Source organism: Watersipora subatra, chromosome 6 (genome assembly GCF_963576615.1).
Source record: "Watersipora subatra chromosome 6, tzWatSuba1.1, whole genome shotgun sequence".
NCBI lineage: Eukaryota > Metazoa > Bryozoa > Gymnolaemata > Cheilostomatida > Watersiporidae > Watersipora > Watersipora subatra.
The window spans coordinates 12,359,175-12,368,815 of record NC_088713.1 but is presented as its reverse complement, the minus strand read 5'-3'; positions in this window follow the sequence as shown (position 1 = coordinate 12,368,815).

The window sequence follows — 9,641 nt, the reverse complement described above, 5'->3', positions numbered from 1 at the left end:
GAACTTTTGAAAACATTTAGTAAATTTTATCAGAAAGTATTGAAAGGAAAAGATTCATAAAGGAAAAACTACGTGTCCGATTTTTTAGGCTAAATGATAACCCAGCATCCTAAATTTATTGTGGCAGTTGTGGGTGATTCTGTAAACTTTGTGATCCGTGATCGATGTGTTTATATATTTACTAAGGCGAATCGTTTTAAAATATTTTTGTCAGAATGACTGATATACGCGAACAGTTATGAAGGCCATAACAAACGAGCTAAGGTATTCGGAAAGATAAAACAATAAATATAAACATCACAATATGAGCATAAAAGTAAACATACTTTGTTGGATGACCAGAGCTATACTATATTAGTGCCTAGTATATATTATCGACCAATAAAATATACGGGGCAATATTGAGGTAAGTGTGAGCCGTGTGAGGCTGGAAAAATTAAACTGCACCGACAGCTTTGATTAGCATACACCGACTAACAGATTGTCCAGATAACTCTCCATGATTGTTTTTCCATAAATACATTAAAAGTAAAAGAGGTAGTAATACTAGAGGAAACATTGATGTATTTGACTCAAGTAGTTTTGTTTATTGAAAGTAGAGAACTGTGTCAATTCATCTATGATGACAGTAGAGAGCCGATCAAATTCAATTTTACTGGTTGGATGAACTGAGTCAGTTCAGTTATGCAGTAAGCAAAGGTAACCAGAGCTTGGTTCAATAAAGGATGTTCAGTAAATACAGTTTTTATGATTCAAATGATTAGACTGAATTGTACTTGAATAAGTGAGGTACTTGCAAAAGCAACTATTTTAGTAAACAACATTCAGTCACGGATGTACAAAAAGCTAATTGTAGACATTCTGGTTATGCTATAAGTTTCTGTGGAACTGACCTGATACAATTTATATAAAAGATGATAAGCTAATAAACATTATGTTGACAGCCATGAATAAATACACAACTCACAGTGTTCAGCTTGTAGTATGAACAAATGACTTGTAATCATCTAGTTCCCTAGTCAGCTTGTCCTCCAGACAACTCGTCTGCATTGAACCCATCACTATTGTGAGGCACAGGCACATAAATCAGTCCTTCAAAAACAGATTTCAAGATGGAACAGCTACTGCATCTGTTGATGAAATTAAGATAGAAGCAAATAGCTATTATACTGGCATGAAACCTTAAGATATACTTGTCTCTAAATATTCTTATTGGCTGTCATGCGGTTAGAAATAATTTATGAGCAGAAAATGATAAACATTAAGAGTTCCAGTCAAACAAGAATTAGTTTTAAATAAACTTTTCAAGTTTTTCACCTTCTTTGAAGCAGGTGTGAATGTTTTTCTAACAATGAGTCACTGCGTTAGTTTTTCTATCATTATTAAGGTACTGACTTGGTAAGCTCTCAAATGATGTCAATCTAAATACAGCTCGTTCATAAATTGACCTGCTGAATGTATCAGATATAATCTTACAAGCTACGACTTGAGATTTGTCTACCTGAATGCTAACTAGTTGTGTTGTTGCATTACTAAGCAACGTGCATGACCTAAGCCCTACCCTTTTAATACATCATTGTAATAGTAAATCAAACAGCAAATCAGCTTATTTGCAAAGCAAAATAAAATTAATAACCGCCTATTTAGAACTCATAGACCTTCAAACCTTAACGTGTTAAGGCTTTTGGCAAAAAAGAAATATCTAACTAACTCAACAAGTTTAGTAGGAAACTCGAAAATGTAGTTACGATGTTTATAATTGTGAAGGCACTTCAGAATAGAAACACATAACGCTTCAACTTCAGTGCACCAGCTGATGTCAACTACCACAACGATGGTAACTACTGGTGTCATTTTGTACAGCATTTTCTTCTGCGCGTTTTAATTGCAATAAGGTTGTTTCGATTTTAATCTAAAAGCATCCTGGCAATCAGATCACCTCAAACATAAAAAACAATCACATATGGTGGGAAAATATAGATCTACATTGCTTACAATGTTTCTTTTCTTCCATCTTAAACCAAAAATAAAGAAAATTGGAAATCCCGATTTTATGCTGTGATATGTGAGTAAAGGTAAAACTGCCAGGTTCGATTTTTGTCTAAATGATAACCCAGCATCCTAAATTTATTGTGGCAGTTGTGGGTGAAACTGTAAATTTTGTGATCTGTCATGAATGTTTTCGTATATGTACTAAGGCGAGTTGTTTTAAAATCTTTTTATCAGAATGACTGATATATGTGAGCAGTTTTGAAAGCTCTCCTTAAAGAAAGAGCTAAGGTATTCATAAAGATAAAACAATAAATATAAAGATGATAATATAAGCATAACTAAGCATGCACCAAATAGCAGATTGGTTTACTTAGGACATCACTGTTCATAATGGTTTTTCCTGTCAATCACAGAGCATTTTATTAGAGCTTTAACACCAGCCATAACTAGTCACAGACAGGTGACTACATACAACACGCTCGGATATCTTAACATTTAAAGAAAAAACCTCTTGACTTTATGACTCCTTATGTATACAATCCACGTCAACGACTGTCTTATCACAGCATTGCAACACTCATAAGGGCAGTTGTTGCAAAGACATCATGAGGATAATATATTTTATCTCTGCGATTCGTGTCAATAATTCCACCTTATCATGGCGACGGGAAGGAGCAGCTTTTAACCCTACTAAAGGAAACGTGACAGCAGTCAGGTCTATTTGTTTTACAAAATTTGTGATGAGTACTCTCATTGTTTATCAAAACTAATCTGAACACAACGAGTGGGATGAGGACTTTAGCCACTTCGAGTTGGAAAGTGGCTCTGAGGATTTTGATGATCAGTCTTTTTAAGTACAATGTAGCTAAAACTATGGCAACCACTACAGGAACTAGAGAATTAAATGTTATTGATGTAACCGAGTCATCATTAGTATTTTTTTTGTGAAACACGTTTCTACTAATCAATCGCTATTGTGAGTTTGTAAAGATCAAACATAATCGATGACAAAATGGCAGTCTAATCGAGATGACTCACAATTAAAAGGGGGTGCTATATTTTTCGACCTGTTTCCTAAAATAGCGAAGTGAATACATTGAAAACTGAGGCTAAATCTCATGGGCCGATATATTTGTCAACATGATGTGTCATCTAACAGTAAAGATGCGCCGCCATAGTAATTATTTACACTACACGTGGCCAATGCATTTCATCAATGTATACTCAGTTATTACAGATTAACTTTTGCAAAAATTTGGTAGATTTTATCAGAAAGTATTCAAAGGATTCATAAAGGTGTCCTTTAACTATGTGTTTGATTTTTTAAGCTAAATGATAACCCAGCATCCTAAATTTATTGTGGCAGTTGCGGGTGAATTTGTAAATTTTGCGATCCGTGATCAATGTGTTTGTATATTTACTAAGGCGAATCATTTTAAAATCTTTTCGTCAGAATGACTGATATACGCGAGCAGTTATGAAAGCCATAAAGAAAGAGCTAAGGTATTCATGAGACTACAACAATAAATATAAAGATCACAATATGAGCATAAAAATAAACCTACATGTACGTTTTAGGATGACCAGAGCTGTACTATATTAGTACCTAGTATATATTATTGACCAATAAAGATACACAGTAATATTGAGGTACGTGTGAGCCGTGTGAGGCTAGAAAAATTAAACTGCACAGACAGCTTCGATTAGCATACACCAAATAACAGATTGTCCAGACAACTGCCCATGATTGTTTTTTCATCAAAAATGTAAAAATAAAAGAGGTATAAATACTAGAGGAATCATTGATGCATTTGACTCAAGTAGTTTTGTTTATTGAAAGTAGACACTTGAGTCAATTCATCTATGATGACAGTAAAGAGCTGATTGAATTAAATGTTTACTGGTTGGATGAACTGAGTCAGTTCAGTTATGCAGTAAGCTAAAGTAACCAGAGCTTGGTTCAATAAAGTGTGTTCAGTAAATACAGTTTTTATGATTCAAATGATTAGAGTGATTTGTACTTTAATCAGTAAGGTATTTGCAAAAGCAACTATTTTAGTAAATATTTAACAACTATTTTAGTGAACTATATCTAGTCACGGATGAATAAAAAAGTTAACGATAGACATTCTAATTATGCTATAAGTTTCTGAGGAACTGACCTGATGCAATTTATATAAAAGATGATAAGCTAATAAACAGTATGTCGATAGCCATGAATAAATACTTAACTCACAGTGTTCAGCTTGTAGTATAAACAAATGACTTGTAATCATCTTGTCCCCTAGTCAGCTTGTCCTCTAGACAACTCGTCTGCAATCATTCCATCACTATTGTGAGACACAGGCAAATGAACTAGTCTCACAAAAACAAATTTCAAGATGGAAAATCTGCTACATTTGTTGATGAAATTAAAATGGAAGCAAATAGCTATTATACTGACATGAAACCTTAAAATATACGTGCCACTAAATGTTCTCACTAGCTGCTATGCGGTTAGACACAATTACGGGCAGAAATTGAAGGAAACAAAGTAGACATTAAAAGTTTTAGGAGAACAAAAAATAGTTTTAAATAAACTTTTCCAATTTGTCATCTACTTTGAAGCAGGTGTGAGTGTTTTACTAACAATGATTCATTACATCAGTTTACCTGCTATTATTAAGGTACTGGCTTGGTAAGCTCTCAACTGATGTCAATCTAAGTACAGCTCGTTCATAAAATGAACAGCTAAAATATCAGATATAATCTTACAAGCTATGACTTGAGCATTGTCTACTTGAATGCTAACTAGTTGTCTTGTTGCGTTACTAAGCAACGTGCATGACCTAAGTCCTATCCTTTTAATACATCATTGTAATAGTAGATCAAACAGTTGATCAGCTTATTCACAGAGCAAAATAAAATCAATAACCACCCATTAAATAATTATAGACCTTCAAACCTTAACGTGTTAAGGCATTTGGCAAACAAGAATTATCTAACTAACTCAATAAGTTTAGTAGGAAATCCACAATAGAAATACAATCTCTCTGTAGTTTGTACATACATTCTATAGTTCAACTTGAATTTGAGGTAATGAAGTCAATCTGCCAATCAGACTTAACTCGTAATAGAAAACTTCTAAGATATAGATTTAATTGAATCATTATTGATCACAATAGTTATCTGTGTGTCATACTAGTCAAGACAGAGTTGCCAACAGCTTTCTTTGAGAGCTGTCGTACATATTTTGAATATATCGAATTAAGTTTCATTTTTGCAAGTAAAGCATTTAATTATTCAGATAATAATTCTAAAAGTGAATTGGCGTAGCAGGGTACAACACCTAAAAAAATCGGTGCAACTTTTAGTTGCATCATGTTTATACCGAAGACGTCATGTTTATACCGAACTCAAAGACACCTGAAGAAGTTGAAACACTCAGCATTAGAATATGAATAAAGATATCTTACTTTATTTTCAAGAAAGGTAACATGTTCCTAGTATTATAGGCTGTTATCTTTCACAGAATCTAAGCTGCAATATGTCATGTAATTCGTTTACGCTGCCAACTTTAACACAAATAATTTGGAGAAAACTACGCTTTATTACTTGTAATGACTTTGAACAATTTAATTCAAATACCTTTATTGCTCTTACTTGATGCTGATGCAAATATAGTTGACCTTATGTCACAAACTCAAATATATCAGCTATAATCTTACCAGTTAAGAAGCAAGATTCGTCTATGCGAGCGAGCGTCAAGCGTTTGTTTTGTTAGGTTTAGTAAGGTAAATTAATAAAGTCAGTTTCTCCCTCTCACTCTTTTGTCACTGTAGATGCAAGCAAATATTTTAACTAGCCTGCAAGTGTTTGGCAGAAAGGTTGGAAGCCAGTAATCGCTAATGAATGAACAAAGCTCATTGAGTCAACAAAGTGCTACAACCATTGGACAAATAAGCAAAATATCTAACTAAGGTCTAGTTCCCATATCGATTTCAAGACTTCGGCGGTAATCTTGCGCAGCATAACGCTTGCGAGAATAGGCTCGGTGGCTCATGTTCACATATCGCATGCAATGCCGTTTCAATAATGCTGACCTTCACCTGTACAATGCTTTTTAGGAAAAGTTTGCCTGCGGCTCGTCGCGAAATTTGAACAGCGCTAAATGCTTGGTACTCGGCCCGTAGGTTCTCATTTCACAGCTTATAGCCTGTGGTGCTGTCGCTGTTGCTTGTGGCGTATAAGGGAACCAGGCATAAGGCAGCAGGCTTATTAAAAGTAGATGTATGTTAAACTGTTACTAAAATACTCTATTAAAACCAGGCATAAGGCAGCAGGCTTATTAAAAGTAGATGTATGTTAAACTGTTACTAAAATACTCTGTTAAAACCAGGCATAAGGCAGCAGGCTTATGAAAAGTAGATGTATGTTGTACTGTTTCTAAAAGACTCTGTTAAAAATGTTAAATACAAAACCAGTAAGAAAGACTTTTACAAAAAAACTGTTAGTCACGGTGGTAAAACATAATATTGTGTGACATTTATGCAGGATTGTTATAAAGGATATGTTGAATAGTTAGTTGATTATGTGATCTCTGTTTTCACACTTTAGCGAAACTATCAATTCATTAAATTTAGATTTGCTAAGCCAGTTAGCAAGACCGGAGTGTTCCGAAATAAATCTTTTAGCTGTCCTAACATCATTTAATCAATTGAATGCCAAACCACATCTAGCTCACAGATTTTCTGTCAATGATCTATATATCTACAACTAGAAATGACAGCGCATTCCATTTTAGCGCACTACAATCTAGCAGAGCACGTTTTAACATGTCAATAGTCAAAGTCATCTTAAAAACCATAAAAATCCAACACAATGTTTTTTTTATTTTGTCTAATGAATATCCTATGTAAAAAATTGGTTTCTACTCATTGTGTAATCACAAACCTGAATCACTATCCTTGAAAATACCAATTCTTATACAGTACAAATTATTAGGAATATTGGGAACACCCAAAGCTTGACAGTAGAATTTGCAAACTAGTATTTATTAAGCTTTACCAGCCTGTGTTTGTACAAAGAAACAAAAGGTAATTTTACTTTTTCATTATCCAATTTTTATCATATTTTATAGATATGTAACATTGTACATTTGCTTGTATTGAACTTATTATAATTCATTACCTGCTGAGTTTGATCATTTTATAAATGCATGTCAATCGTCTCTTCTTCGTATTCCATATTTTTACAATCATTGAGCACTTTATTATTTAAAATATATCAGGTTTATTACAGGTTTCACTGTGTTCTAATGTTGATATTCAAATGAAGATGAACAACGGAAACATAGTCACAACTATTTCAATATATTTCATTAGACAATCCACACATATACTCACATATGTTCGCGTAAAGCTCTACAATTTGGAGAGTACTATCTCACTTATTTTGTGGCTCAAACCATTATCAACTTTCTTAGACTTTCAGACTTTGAGAGCCCCCAGAAGTGACGAGAATTTTTAGGTGTCACTTTTGTAATAAAGTACATATAAAAAGTTCTAAAAAAATGTAGATTACATAATAAATAGGGCTAATAAAATCTAAAAGAAAATCACTTCCGTAAATTAGCAAACATACCAGAAGTGTGTCTGCACTTGGCTAATTTCCAAAAATATACATATTTTATTATTTTGATATTTTATATACTGCAGCTTTCACTTTTATGTTCCTACTTTTAGCTCAGTATTAAATTATTAAATATCAAAGTAGTGATTACAAAAATTTATAGCATCACAAATACCGTAATCAATATTTTTGAATTGGTTTTCTTGAGGAGGGAATAAATAAATTATTTTTTAATAACATAATCTGTTTCTTTATTTTATAGTTTAAGTATGTGTAGACGCACACAAAACGTATTGTAATTTACAATCTTAGTAATTATGATTACTTTTGTGGTTTTTATATTTATATTATGCATGTGTTTGATTAAGAAACATTTAATGTATTTACTTGTTATTTAGTTTTGGAGATTATTTAGTTCATCAAGAAGTTAAATGTTTGTGTTATAATGATTGAGTGGAATAAATCAGTTTAAATAAATTCACACTAACTAATTAGCTCCAGTTCACTACAGACAGAAATATTTTGATATTTGAGCAAAAATACTGAAGGTTCGCAATCTGGTTATCCAAGATTTTGACTACTTCAACCAAAACAAACTGAATCCGTCAATCAAAAGACCTCAAATGTAGACTAAGTTTTTTTAATAAACCAATTAGAACCAAATGCTTCAACAAAAGCGTATAAATGGAAACATATAGAGACTCATCAGTCAAGGTGGGTAAGGAGTTGTTTTATTTATAGTTAGACAGGTGTCATTTGTTTTATACACAAGTATAAGGACAGGCTCAATCACAATACTTTAGGAGATACTCATGTTGTATGTACTAGTCTGCATGCAGTCCTGCGCACCATGAGAGATCATCAGGTGTAATGCTTATGTACACAAGTAAACCTCCTCCGTGATGCAGTGAGGAGATCGGGTGTTCCAATTGGCAGTAATCCTGGCTGCCAAACTCAAGATCTAAGTTTGATCTCTGTGGGACTGACACTTTTTCCTAATATCTGAGCGTCGCTACAGATTAACAGACAGACAGCAGACATGGTTCTTATTATAGTAAAAATTATGTAATCATAACAGAAAATTTTTTGTTGATTTCTAAGCCAAATTTGGGTGGAATAATATTTTTTAAATAGAGGCCATATCAAAGGCTGTGAAGAGGCCAGCCGGTTTTTAGCATATATCACAATGAAAAATGGGCAAATTTGCATAAGGGTTTATAATTGCCTCCTGTGACAAGCTACACACGTAAATTCTATTGATTTTTATGCCAAAGTTGGGTAAAGTATTAGTTTTTAACTATTAATTAAACGTGTTAGTATTAGTATGGAGTGCTAGTTTTTAAATCAAGATTATATCCAAGCCTGCGATCGACCAGCCTGCTGTTAACTATGAACGATGGGCAAATTTGCATGCAGGTTTATAATTGCCTGCTGCAACAAGCTGCGTAGTCACGATTGGCTAGAGATTCTCATTCTCAAAATTGAAGCAGCTATTCAAATAATTAAATTGAAAAACTAATATAAGTACTGCTGCGAGGCATATCTTCAAGAGAAGACAACTCAAGTTGAAGCCAAAGGAAAACATTGATCATACACAAATTCACTGAATTGAATAAGACAGTTGATTTTTGTATAAGAATTATTGCAGTATAGCAGATGGAGCCATTTTGTTCAATTGAAACCTTTTTATCTCTTGCATGAGAACACCAGTAAAGAGGGTTACTATTACACAAAACTATAAAACAAAAAAACAAATTATTTATATATTTTTAGGTAAGAGAAAAATAATTTATTACATGACAAAGTCATTTGCTACAACTTTAGTCAAAACCATGTTGGAATGTGTAATTTACATAATTTTGTTTTGGTTTTATATTTTAATATACTTGAATTTTATATTTAACTTTGGTTTACTCCATCTCTATATAACTTGTATTTATATAGAGATGGAGTTGTTTTATATGATAAGGTTAAAAGCTTATTCGTAACGAATATGTAATTAATATAGTTTTGTTTCGGTTTTATATTTTATTATACTT